General features: G+C 40.7%; 2 long non-coding RNA genes across 3 annotated transcripts in view; one reads left to right on the top strand and one right to left on the bottom strand.

The window, feature by feature from the left end:
* The window catches only part of LOC114134738 (uncharacterized), a 76,882-nt gene extending 67,310 nt beyond the window's left edge, over positions 1–9,572 (top strand). Inside the window, exons 5-7 of one of the 2 annotated variants that reach the window (XR_003593452.1) lie at positions 6,227–6,344; positions 6,876–6,937; positions 8,551–9,572. This is a non-coding gene — a long non-coding RNA (uncharacterized LOC114134738). Of the gene's footprint in view, positions 1–6,226; positions 6,345–6,875; positions 7,062–8,550 lie in introns of those variants that run through there. The other variant, XR_003593451.1, reaches the window with a different exon arrangement.
* LOC114134739 (uncharacterized) lies at positions 5,093–12,626 on the bottom strand. Its single transcript, XR_003593453.1, has 4 exons — positions 12,392–12,626; positions 7,330–7,482; positions 5,784–6,288; positions 5,093–5,623 (listed from the first exon to the last, which is right to left on the bottom strand). It is a non-coding gene; the product is annotated as an uncharacterized LOC114134739 (long non-coding RNA).
* Positions 12,627–13,588: the final 962 nt, after the last annotated feature.

The raw sequence follows: 13,588 nt of genomic DNA, 5'->3' as shown, positions 1-13,588 counted from the left end.
CACAGAGAGACCAGGAGCAGCAGAAGATTCCAGCAGAGGATAATTGGCCTGAAGCCGTTCCTCTGGTCCTCTGCTCTCTGAATAATGCATGCTGTTTTTAATGAAGCCCTTTTTTGTTGTCTTTTTAGTTCTCTAAGATGTAGGGTGAAATTAGCATACTCCTGTGTCTGCATCTTAATGAGTGTTTGACTAATGTTTTGTTCAAACTGGCGCCCCTTCCTACTGATCTCAGCTCAAAGGTAAGATAAGGACCGCTGGAACCGGAGTTCAACCGCCGGCCTGCCGGTGCACACACTGTGACATCATCACACAAAGAGCCGTTTTTACGCAGAGGGTCGAAAAGCTAAAAACATGATTATATTCTGAAGTATTTTTCTTCTTTTTAACGTTTTTCCAGAGGTAGCAGGATAAAGAGAATAATATGCGTGTGAGTATTTTACTGAGGCTCATAGTACGACGTCTTTTTGGAGCCTGAAGTACTTTGAGAGAACATTCCTCAGTCACTGGGGCATGTACAGCGATTCCCTAATCCTACTTTAGAGCCGCTTTCATCTGAAAACTGAAGCTTTGTGAAGATCTGAGGTGCAGAGGGGCGCACAAAAATGCCTCCCTGTTTAACTCACAGCTCAATATTTAACTCACCAACTACTATTTAGTCTCCAAACTAGATGTTTATCTCACTTATCTCAGAACAACGTATTTAGCTCAGTAGTTAGCTTTCAAACTAAATATTTAGCTAGCATGTAAATTCACTTGCTAGAATGAAGTGGATTATAACAAATAATTAGCATGTTAGATAAACATTTATTCCTTTATTTAATCAGGTAAACCCCGTTGAGATCTAGATCTCATTTTCAAGAGGGACCTGAAACAAACTTCACTCGCCGTCGGGGAATCGAACCCTAGCCTCCCGCGTGACAGGCGGGGATACTCACCACTGTACTAACTGAGCTAAAATATTTAGTTGGAAAGCTCAGTATTTAGTTTAAAGCTAAATACTTAAATTAGCAAGCTAAATATTTAGCTTCAAAGTAAATATTTATTTAATGTGGTTGATATTTAACCTGGTAGTTAAATATTTCATTTGAAAACTAAATATTAACTTAGCAAACTAAATGTGTTTATGTACTAAATATTTGGCTCCAAATTAAATATTTACCTTCAAAATAAATGTGAGATAAATATTTAGCTTGCTAGCTAAGTTTTAGCTCACAGCTAAATGTTGAGCTAATATTCTAATTATTTTGATGGAGTGCAAGTGAATTTGCATATTACCTGTTAGCTGCTGCTGATCATGTGACAAATTGTTTCCATTGAACTTTTGAGACATAAACTTAATTTTGCTACCTTTTATCAGAAAAACTTGTTTTTTACTTAAGCTAATTTATTTTTGAAGGATCAAATTGCATAATTATTTGGCCAATGGAAACGCAGCTCATATGGACCAAAACGTTTCTGACATCTTGTTTAAAATAGAGTCTAACCATGAAATAGAAACTTCTGTTTAAAATCAAACCCGACTGACATTTGCTGCTTTTTTCAGCGCCAGCCTTTTGCGTCTTTCTGTTCTTTATCAGCTGATTAAGCACAAGCCCAGAGGAGACGGACGTGAGGAGCGCCGGCAGCCGCCATGCTGGCCTGAGCAGCCGCTCTTGGCTCCGTTCGTGTTTTCTCCAAACAGAACTGCCTGGATAATTAACCTGTACATTAGCTTCCCGGCTGACAGGAACCGGCGTGTGGATATGAGCGCGGCGAGTCGTGGAGATTGATCCCGAATGCGATGGGATGGCGGAGGCAGGAAGCCGCACGCTTTGGCAGATGCTGCCTTACCTGTCAATTCTCACATTCTGCTCAGTGCGGCAGGTTCACAGAGACGCTCATTTCCTGAGTTTGGCTCGTGATCGAGTCTGGCACGGGAACAAAACTGGGAGCGAAGTTACAAGATGTTGCCTCGGTGGGATTGCATCGCAGCAAACTTTCTGACAGCTTGAGCGACTGACTGCTTCTCTGTGATGGACTGAAGTCACGCCTGGGTTGCTGTTCTGGCTGGCAGCGCACAGAATTACCATATTTATTGAAAAGTATTGTGATACCTTGAAAGGTGTCATCTTTGTGTTGTAAATCTATCAGTTTTAGTTGTTTTCTTCCTCATACAGGTTCGGAAAATCATCTAAAAGTTTATTTATTTTAGGTATTCAACTAAAAAATTAGTTTATTAATTGTAGAATATCATTAGTTGAATAGATGTTAGGATAAACAATGAGAATGACGCGTCCACGCACCTTAATGGAAAGTAAAGTGGAGGGAAAAAGTCATGACTTGACTCCGAAGATATCAATAAAGTTAGAATATTGCAACATTTCTTGCCAGTCATCTCAAACTCATATTATGTCTGGGGGATATGGACTTAAAGTTTTTATCATAATATTTTTGATACCATTGTGATAACAATAAAAACTATTTATTGCATCTTTTTCTAGATAAAATAGATCCTCAAACACAAACAATGCTCTGAAAAACATCAGTCACACAAATAAATGTGATTTATGTCACTAAACTGCACATAGAAACTGCAGTTAATCATATTTAGAAATTTCTTGATATTTATTGATGCTTTCATTGAACAAAAAATGAAGAAAATAGTAAAAATATAATAATAATAATACAGCCAGCTACAGACAGTTTTATGTCTTTTTCAACATTATTAATTAGAATTTATTGTGAAAACAATAAATCAAAATTTATCACAATAATACGATGAACTCATTATTGAGAATCCTCACGCATGCTGAGATGTTTTCCAATCCTTTCAGGTTATGGCTTACACTGTGAAAAAATATCATTAATGGAAACTCAAAACACCTGCAAACGATTTTCTTTAAACGGTCTGTGACTCTGCGTCAGTCGGATACACAAACAGAGCGAAGACTGCTGACTGGACAGAAGAGTCCGACTCGCTTCACCGGAACGGGGAACCACAGAAGGTCGTTGCTAAAGCAGTCGGCTGTTCAGAGTTCCTCATCCAAGCTTATTAAATTAAAATTCACATTTTTCACGTTTCTCTATTTCCATTTGAGTTTATATTCCTTCTGAAAACAACTCAAGCACTAAAAAAAACGAACAGTTGTTTTCTTTAGCAATAACTTAATGTCTTTAGTGTTTGGAAAACGAGCCGTTTCAATGTTGAGTTACATTCTGCCCGTTACCTAGCAACCCCAGCCGAGTTCTGCCCGTTACCTAGCAACCCCAGCCGAGTTCCGCCCGTTCCCTAGCAACACAAGTGGGTTTGTTCAACTGTTTTTTCCGCTGTATGCTCGGTATAACGGCTGCTGGAAAAGACAAGTGTTTTGTTGTCGACTTACCATCAAGAAACCGCTTGCTGCATTCTTGTTGATTGTGCAGGAGGCGCCACATCTGCTTTTCAAAGATGTAGGATTGTGTAATTGTGCCATTTTTATGTGTCGAGTTGGGGAGAAAACTGATAAAATAGGCGAAACTGAGCAGACTATAATCTCATTGTCTAAGAATGGGTTTTGTTTCACCCATAAACCTGTACTAACCTGTTCAAGGAAGCAAATTAGGTCGCAGAAAGTTAAGTGGAAGGACGAAGTGTGGTAGGAAAAGGTGCACCATCAACAGGGAGATTTTGCTTTACGTTTCCACTCAGTGACGGTTTGGGTCGCTATGTTCTCTGCTGGTTCTGGTCCACCGAGTTTCATCAACTCCACAGTCAGAACTGGACCTTTCAGAACTCTTGATGCTGATTCATTTCCCAACACGACTTGGTGAAAACCAGAGTTTACAGAAATGTGTGAAAAATTTCTTTTTAAGCTGAGTTATTGGAAGAAACAAATGTGTTTTATTTTGTCAAAGTTAAATTCATTCATGTATAAATGTCAGTTTCAAACTAAATATTTGGTCCCATGTAAAAATGGAGCTTCAAACTAAATTTAGCTTCAGATAAATGTTTAAACTAAATTTGTAGTTAAATATTCAGCTTCCATGAAAGAAAGCTGCATATTTTATCCCAAATTTTTGAAAATGTGCTAAAAACAAGAGAATTTGTGAGTTTAATATCAAATTTACAACTAAAAGAGTTTAAAGACTGGTTAACATAACCGGCATGCATTTTGATCTGACATCTGAGCCTTTTGCCTGATTTCATGGCCTTAAATGTTTAATAAGTGCGGCTCTTTCATTTGACGGCAGTGAGGAGGAGACCTCCAGTCACCAGAGCTGCTTGGAAACAGCAGCAGTGTAAAACTAACAGTGAAGGCAGCTGCTCTTTCAGCTCAAACCCTTTAGTCGTGCGCTGAAAAACAATGAATAATTCTCTTTGCAGGCAGCGTGTGGGTGTAGGGAGCAGGACGACCAGGCTCAGCCCAGATCAAAAGGTTTAGCAGAGGAACGACTGCAGCCAATGTTTCTGATTTCTGTTGAATAGGCAGGAATGCTGAGGTGTTTGTCTTCAACAAAGATTAAAAGCTGGAAGAGAAGCTCAGACTTGTTAGAAAGTTTTATCTTTTCAGTTGATGTGGATTGTGGTTCTGGTCCCTCGAGTCAATGTTCTGCAAAGCCACATTTTCACTGCAGTAAGAACTTCAGAAATGGAACATTTATTTCACTATATAGACCTGATAATCCAGTGGACCCGGTTGTGCTGGAACCAGAACTCCATCAGCTGCTCCACCTCCAGCTGCTGTGGTTCTGAGTCAAACCAACCTGTTCCCCTCCTGGCCTGTGGGGGCGCTGCACCAAGAACCACTGAAGGAAACGACACAAAAACCTCTGAAGACACTGAGAGCAACTTCCTTCTTCACCAGATGGAAACAAGATGGAGGCGTCAGATTTTAGTGTTGGAGGATTTCTCTTTAGTCTTTGGCTAAAGACCAGGAGACATTTCTGCTGCTAGCGTTAGGCTAACACATTAGCTTTGGTTGCGTTTACCCAGAATGCCCTGCATAGAGAAGTGAACTCTGGTCCTCTAAAGTTCAGTCTGGGTTCAGTTGAAGTGAACTCTGGTTCAGTTTGAATGCCTATGTGAACACCAAGCGGACCGAAGACTGCTCTAAAAGCAGGAAGTGGACTACAGAGCAGGGCATTCTGAGTAAATACAACCAAAGCTAATGTGCTAGCCTCACCCTAGCAAGAGAGAGGAAGAGAATCACAGTGGCTGTAGATGGAGCGGTTGATGAAGTTCTGGTCCAAACAAACTGAGTCTATCAGGAGGGAGAACATCCTTAGATTCACTGTAATCCATTTTCATATATGTAACATACATGTTATGTATGTTACATATACATGTTATGTATGTTACAACTTTGTAATGGTAAAAACAACGTTCTCTGTCTGTTTGTAGAAAACTGCAGCCACTGTTAGACAAAATGCAGAACCTTTCAAAGATTTATTGGAGAAAAAACAAACCCCTTCCTTCCACCCAAACTGGATCTATATTTGGATCTCGTTTAAGAACATAACTCTCAGATGAAGTCGCGCTGCCGGCTTGCAACCCTTCGTCCCTCAGATCTTCTTCTCACCTGAGCTGTGACACCTGTGAAGCGTCTGCCAGCCTCTAAAAACAGAGCTCCTCTGTTGGTTTGTTGTCTGCAGGGCGTTCACCTGCCTGACAGGAAGGGAAAACATTCAGCTCGCTCCTCGAGTTCAGCAGGAACATCTCCGAGAACGGACGTAGAAGTTTATTATTAGCCAATAATTCGAGCAGCTGCAGCGAGGCAGTCAGTCTATATGAGAAAATATGGGAAAATGATGCAGTGTGTGTTTACCATGATTTGGTTTGCGGGACGAATCCAATAAAGATGATGAAGAAGTCTCATCTCCGTACCTTCCACGGCCAGGATGCGCGGCAGAGTATTCAGAGGAGAGAGGGAAGTGATTACTGTCGTTAGAGCGACAGGAAATGTTGCATCTCTTTGACGTTTAGTAATGACCGCAGCAGCTGGGAACAATAAAACTCCAGCGTTGCCCAATTATTGGCCCGCCTCACTTACTGGATAAAAGTAATAATGCATATTATCCCCACATCCCCCTTTAAAGTCGCACCAGCGTCGGAGGAGAGGCAGCTAATCGGGTTTGCTGCACAGGAAGCTGAGTGGGTTCAGATTGACGGGAGGAAGACTTCCTGCAGCGCTGCGTGATTCGATCACTCTCTCTCTTTCTCGCAGCATCAATCCATCCGTCTTTTCTGTTTCATTTCTCCTGATTTCAGGACGAACCTTTGAGGGGGAAGATTAAAGTGATGCGCAGGTTGTTCTGACGGTGGCTCCCATTCTGGAAAAGAAGGAACCAACTCTGGCAGATTCATAACAAGATAGAAAATGACTGAAGTATGACGGCGTGTTAGGGCCACTGTAAAGCTATTTAAAAACAGGAGCCAGTTTTGGAAAAATGTTCAAAAGTTTGCTAGAAAAAACTCTGAAATTTTTACTATAATTTCACAAATTTTTTAGAAAAAACTGGGAAATTTATGAGTTTCAAAAGTCTAAAATGTTTTACTTTTCAAATTCAGAAATTTCCATTTTTTTCTTGGAAATTTCTGAGATGAATCCCAAACTTTAAGTTGTTTTTTCTAGCAAATGTTCTGCTTTTCAAACTCAGAAATGTCCTTGTTTCCTCTATAAACTGTGTTAGCGTTAGCTCTTGCTAATTTCCATGTTGGTGTAGCGCTTTAGCATTAGCAGACCTAATGTTTAGTGCTCAATCTTTAGGGTTAGAGCAGAAATCTTTTTATGATTCAATCATATTTTTCAATAACCTGCTGCTGCTTAAATGAGTTTTGTTCTATTTTCATAATGTTATATTCTCTATGCTGTACCTTTGAGCTACTTTTCATCCTAATAAACCTCATTTGGATTCAGGGAGGATGAAAGTTGTGAAGCTCCAGTGGAGGCCTACAGATGCCCTTTGACCTTTCTGCTGTGTGAGTTTGAAGAGACTTGCATATTAATGATTGATTAAACGTGTCTGTGGAGGAATAACCAGTGAAGCATTTGAGAGATATTTACCTTCTCTTTACTGTGAATAAAACACGAAGAAGGTTGAAAGTATTTCCATTATTATTGTGATTTAGATTGTAAACAAACTCAGTGATTGTTCAGAGGAGGTGAGACATTTTGCAACCTGCTGAAACAAAGCAGAAAAGAGAAACAAGCTGGTTTCTATTTGCTGAATTTCCTACCAGCAACAGAAGGAAACATTCTGTTCTGTCAAACCCTCGAGTGAAGCTAAAAAAAACTGCGTCTTCTCAGAAAGTCCTCTGACACCGGACGCTTACGTCTCCATATAGCCAGAGTGCGGTTGTGTTAGTTTTACCTTTGCAGGAAGCGATGAAAACCCGGCTCTTTTATCTCCTGTGGTCCAGAACGCACTCCTCCTCCGCAGGTGCTTTCCCTCCCAGGCCTCTGCGCTCGCTCGACCTCGGCACAAACGCAGCAGCAACTTTTCCTGCTGCTCTCCAATCGCTTCCTTAAAAATAGGGCAAGCAGTTTTAGATGTTTCAGCCTCTCTCAGTCACACATAAACACATTTCCTTGTAAAAGTGGTGATGCCTTCTAGTCTTTTCTCATTTGTTTACAACTTGTTTACCTTCTGCATCATGATTTGTGTATATTTATATTTATCCCTGTTGAATTAATACTTCAACACTCGCTGCAAGTCTTCCAGTTGATGTTTCAGCTTTACATGAAGTTTTTACTATTTTATTAGCAAATGGAGAGAAAAGCATCTGTGATCTTAAAAGTTTGAGATAAAGAAAACTGGTTCTCTACCATAACTATGAAGAATTAATCATTTAATTTCCCCTTTTGCATCAATAAAATATTTTTGAATTTAAAATAAACCGTGTGCTTTGTGATGCGCTTTTCAACTAAACACGCTCCAAATTAAAATGCATTAGGATTTTTTAATCGATTGATTTAGTTGCCTCTGTGATGTTCAAAATAACAGAAAATTTTAAAAATCATCTCTGAAAATGCGTGTAATTTTCCGTCCATCCTACCATGTGCCGTTAGTCATGATAATAGATTTAGCTGCACGATTAATTGTCCCAGAAGTTATTGTGATAAACAATAATATTGGTGTTTTGAGACCATTTTCAAATTTGACAAATTTGTTCTGTCAGAGATCAGTAAACTTTAAATTCTAATAAACTTTTAACACTGAAACTGATAAATAAAGAAACAAAAAACCAGAAACAACAAACAAAACAAATGATGAAGTAAGCAAAAGGTCTGGTAGAGACAAAAGCACCAGAAAAGAGAAAACTGTAAATCATGGAAACTATTGAGTTTGTTTTAATTTATCATTCGGTTAATTGACTTGTTGTTTGTTGGGACTGAATGATAAAACGGAAAAAGCTTCGGTAATAACGTCACTGCTGCATCAGAGGTTATGAGTCAGTCGAAGTCGTTGTTTGTGTGGGAAAAATTAAAGTTCATGCTTCGGAAAATCACCACGTTTACAGCTTCCTTTCCGGTTTCATACGATGTGACAATGTTCATTTCTCATAGATTTTGTGCGTTTGTGTGATTATAGGATAAACCTGGCCATTACGATGGCGAGACGCCACCATGGTTTCCGTGGCCAGAGAAGTGGGCCGAGGAAAATCCCCTCCGTCGGCGTTTCAGGTCGCTTTCCCTTAATCGTCTTATCGGTCTGACTGAGCAAGACGTGGCAAACTCCAGAGAATCCCTCCGTCTCTGTTTCTGTTTCCCTCGCCCCTCTCTCCCAAAGTTTTTCCTCTCTCTGGCTGGGCGGCCGCAGGTTTCCAAACAAACTAGCCGAAACATGTTGTCTGTGCGTCCGTCTATCCAGCCCTCCCGCTGGGCAACAAAGCTGCCATCCACAATGTAAGCAGGTGGCGCTGGCATCCCAGGGAGAACGGGCAGAGCATGTGGGCGTCACACCGTCGACGCCAATCCAAAATTCCCAGCTGACCTCCAAAAAACCGAGGCTACGGCTGCGCTCGCCAACCTCCGGCAAGTTCCTCCTCGTATATTCGGCTCTTGTTTTTGCTTGCCGTGATTTCCAGTTAAATAAATTTTTGTTGTTTTCTTGCTGCGTGTCTCTGCCGGCGTGTTTGCTTTGTGGGGGTGCTGTTTAGCCGAGAGGGACCGGCATCAGGCCGCGGGCCAGCCGCCTTCAGTTGGACGTTAATGAACGGAACAGGAGTGGGCACATCTGATGAGGCTGGCCGGGCTGTCGACTGATTTTCATCTGGTGTGTGTGTGTGTGTGTGTGTGTGTGTCTGACAACAGGTGCAGGCCAGATCTCTGTGCACTGACAAAATACAGACTCTGCTGTGCCAACACAGGTGATTTCCACCCAAGCCACACAAACACGCAGTCCAGTTTTCCTACATTTGTTCCCCTGTTCTGAGGCTTTAAAAACAAGAATTAATGTTTGCACAGATTCTGATGCGGCAGACAAAGCAGAGGAATCTTGGAAACATTTTTCACATATTAAAAACAATAATCTTGGCTACGCTCACACAGCGGCTAAATGCGATTTTTGTCCGACTTTTTCAGCCCGGTTCCGATCTTTTCTCTGTAAAACTAAATCGTATCGGATAGTTTTTAAACTTTTACAAAAATATTGTTCTTTCCATATTTATTAAAATTGTTTTGTAAGAGTACAGTATGAGGCAGATTATTTCTGAAAACAATCAATCTCCTCCTGAGCTATTATCATCGTCTGGAGAAATGCACCAAAAACAACCAATAAGAGTCAGGAGGAGGGTTTTAGCGCTGTCAATCAGCTTCATGTACTCGCTGCTAAATGTGCTAATGGCAGAGAAACAAGTTACCATTAATAAATCGATGCCGTCATACAAATGCATGACATCCTTTTCAAAATAATATTTCTAAAGCATTCATTTTCCTCCCACCTGCCAGTTATGCACCACTTTGTTTTGGTTCATCACATACAAACACAATAAAACTCGATGGATTTTATGGCTGCAACGTGAAGAAAGTTCCTGAAAGTGACGCTCTGACTGCTGGGATCATCCTGAGATCTTCAGTTTTCCTCCCTCTCTCTGCTTGTTCCCGGATGGATTCGGCTGAAACGTCGGCCTTTGAGCTGATGAGGAAAAATCTGCCTGTCGTATCCAGGCTGCAGTCAAACACGGCTCCTATGAGCAAACCACAAAGATCTGAGCAACAACACCCTGTTCCTCGCCGCCTGTCAGCAGGCCTCTGTTACACACCTGGATTCTCTGATAAAACCTACGGACCAGCTCAGAAACATCAGAACCTGCGACAGAAGCGAGCGAGAGGAGGAGACGGGACTGTGACTCTGTGGAGGGAGACGATTTCTAATCAAATCCAAAAATAACAAAGAACAAAGGCAGATAAATGAGTGAGTTTTTGAGCACAAGCTAGTGGGCTTTGGCAGCAGCGTCCAGGCAGGAGGGGAGGGGGCCGGCTAGAGCTAGCTAGCGGCCCGTCCACACATCTGTCCACGCAGCACGGGGTTGGTTCCAACGACACCCACAGAAACAGGCTTAACCTTCTCTCCTCCCACCACCTGTTCATTACTATGGGCCCCCCCACCGAGCCGCCGCCGCCGCGCTGCTCTCCTCTCCTTCCCGTTTTCCCTCTTTGTTTCCCTGCCCTCCTCTCTCTCTCTATTGTTATCTTTTATCTATTTTTCACTTTTCATTCCTCAAACTGCAGCTCCATCTCAGAAGCTGACGCCGCTCCGGTGCCGTACGCCGTTCTCCCAAACAGAGAGCAGAAAGAAATGGCCGGTGCGCGGTTTTGTTACGAAAAAGAGGCTTTTGATGAATTGTCTGTGAAAATGCATCAGTCTACCCACATCTTCAAAACCTCCAATGGCTCTTGTCTGCCTTCAGACTCATTTTTCTCCACATTGTTGGTAATTTGAGCGTTCTCGCCCGTGGCATCTCTCAAAGTTGGCCCATTTAAATTCCCCTTTGAAAATCTATTTGGAGGAAGGAAATGACAAGATTTAGCTTATTGAGGTTCGCCAGAACATCCTGGGAATCCTTCATCATTGTTTTATCTACTTTGCTACTGAAGAATCTCTCTAGCGCTTTAATGTTTGGTCGTATATTTAGCCAAGTTGAGCCTCAGCTTCTCAATCTCGGATGCAGTGTAATTAAAACAAACTAAAAACTAAAGCAGTTCACAGATAGGTTGGGACTCTTTTCTCTGCTGTGATTCCTGTGAAAAGGATAAATAAAATATTTAATAAGGACTGGAAACACATCAAAAGTTATGCAGTTTTTCCCCAATTTCAAAACATAGATACAATCACCAGCTACTTTATTAGGGACACCTGTTCAACTGCTTAACACAAATATTGAACCAGCCGATCACATGCTCTGAAAAAGTTTAAATATCCAGTAAGCAGCAGCTGTGTGGATGAAAATATGTAGCTAAGGTCAGAGGTTAAAGTAAAAAGAGCAGAGAGAAAAACACCACCAGTTATAACCAAACAAAAGTTAGCTGTGCTAATCCCAAAGCATTTAGCACATTAGTTAAGCTAGTGCTATAGATAACTATAATTAGCCAAAGCTAATGCTAAAACGCTAGTCAGAGATATTAGTTTAGCTAACACTAAAGCGCTATGCCAACATGAGGGGAAGATTAAGATTATTTTAAGATCCAGTCCAATAATAAAGTCCGACCTGAAGTGATATATGAGCAAACATTACTAAATGTTAGGATTTATAAAATATATTTAATAAAGTTTAAGTAACGTAAATGTAAGTGAACAAATTTGGTTATTCAAACTAGAAATATAAATTTTCTTATTTCTTCTTCTTTAGATATTAGTATTTTATTTAACTTCATTAGGATATTTTTTTTATTTGAATAAATATGTTGTCAGTTATTTTAAGGGAACATTTAAGAAAAAGGTTATGAGGGAAAATCTAATGTTCAAGATAAATGTTTTAATTAAATGGTCATTTAAAAGATCATGGTTTTATATTTATGTGAATAAAAATAGAACATATTCACATGTGAAATATACTTAGAATCAGGAATCTGGACTGTTGAGTTAATTTACCATGAAACAACAGAAGAAATTAGAAAAATAATTTACGTTATTGAGTTTGTGCTACATGTGAGTTTATTTAAGAAAACCTGAACCGGATTCACGTTAATGAACGAAACGGAAGCAGAGAGGATGTGATTCCTGTGGAAACCAAACCCAACCGAGCTGCTTGGCCTGGACTCGCTCCATCTCTCTACATAATGTGACACATATTTCCACTCAGCCACTGATTTATTTTTAACTGTGAAAATAAAACCACATTCTGGGGCTCAACGCAATTATTATCCATGCAGACATGCAAAAATAGTTTAAGTTTTTGCTCAAGTTGAAGATTTTTACTTTGGATATTAACCTGTACGTTTTATCAGGATAAAAAGCTGAGTTTTATTCTGGATTTGCCTCCTCAGTTTTCGGGACTTTGGGGAACTTGGTTGACTTGCTGAACTCGTCCACCTCTTCTCTTTGGCTCTTCAGTTGCATTTTTACGTACTTTTTTCGTGTGTGTGTGAAATGTGGTTGGTATTTTGTTTGCTTCGGTGCAGCTGTTGTCAGTCGGTTGCCATGGTAACAGGTCTCGATGTGGAGTAAAGTTGTGAAATGTGTTAAGTCGTTTTTGTAATAATTGATTGATCGATACACTTGAATGTAATTTAGGGTTTTTGGAGCTGTTGTCAGTTGGTTGCCACGGCAACGCGAGCAAGGAAAAGCAGAATAGAAGCGGTTTTCAGTTGTTCTTCACCTGTTTTTTTGTTGTTGTGTTTTTCCCTTTGCTGCATCCATTCGCTGTTGTTTCTAAAAGGGAAAAAAAAAGCAACAACAAAACACCCGACAGAATCTGGACTATCTGCCTCGTTTCTGCCTCCAGTTTTCAGGACCCCGGGGAACTTCGTTGAGTTGCGTTCTGCTCTCTTGGGTCCTGTACACCTCCACCATTTCTCTTGGCTCTTTAATTGCTTTTGCATGCTGGTCCTGATGATGATAAGGAGAACTTGGTGACAACATCTCAATTTCTCTCCCCAACCGAACGCTCCCAGTTTCAATTATCGCCGCCGCTTTGCTCGCCGCCCTCGCTCTCTTTCCTCCAAATAAATTTCATTTCCCTTAAGCCTGCTGCTTTCCGTATCTGATGCCGTCTCACTCAGTTATCCATGCATGGCATTATCAGGAAGATGGGTCCTTACTGCTCAGTGAGAGGGAAAGGCTGCAGGCCCTTTATTACATACCAACGATCAGACTCAGAGGAGCTGGCTGAGGGGAAAATGCCTCAAGAGTTCGGCACAAAAACTCAAGGAGGAAAGTCTGAGTGAGACGAGGGGATTCGTTGCTGCAAATTTCAACGCAATCAGGAGTTTTATTGCCTTAATTGAGAATAAGTTACTTTATAACTGATGTCCAAACCTTTTGTATCGTCGAGTCAGAAACAAAGCAACTAAAATAAAGGAAATAAAGTAGGTTGTTGTTTTTATTTTTTATTGGACACAAAGGAATTTTTACGACAGTGCATTTGGGTTATTATAGATTATTTTAAAAATGGAAATTTCCGCAAAAA

This window comes from Xiphophorus couchianus, chromosome 19, assembly GCF_001444195.1.
Source record: "Xiphophorus couchianus chromosome 19, X_couchianus-1.0, whole genome shotgun sequence".
In the NCBI taxonomy this organism is placed as follows: domain Eukaryota; kingdom Metazoa; phylum Chordata; class Actinopteri; order Cyprinodontiformes; family Poeciliidae; genus Xiphophorus; species Xiphophorus couchianus.
Note: the sequence above shows the minus strand (reverse complement) of the source record. Positions and strands in the feature narration are given on the sequence as shown.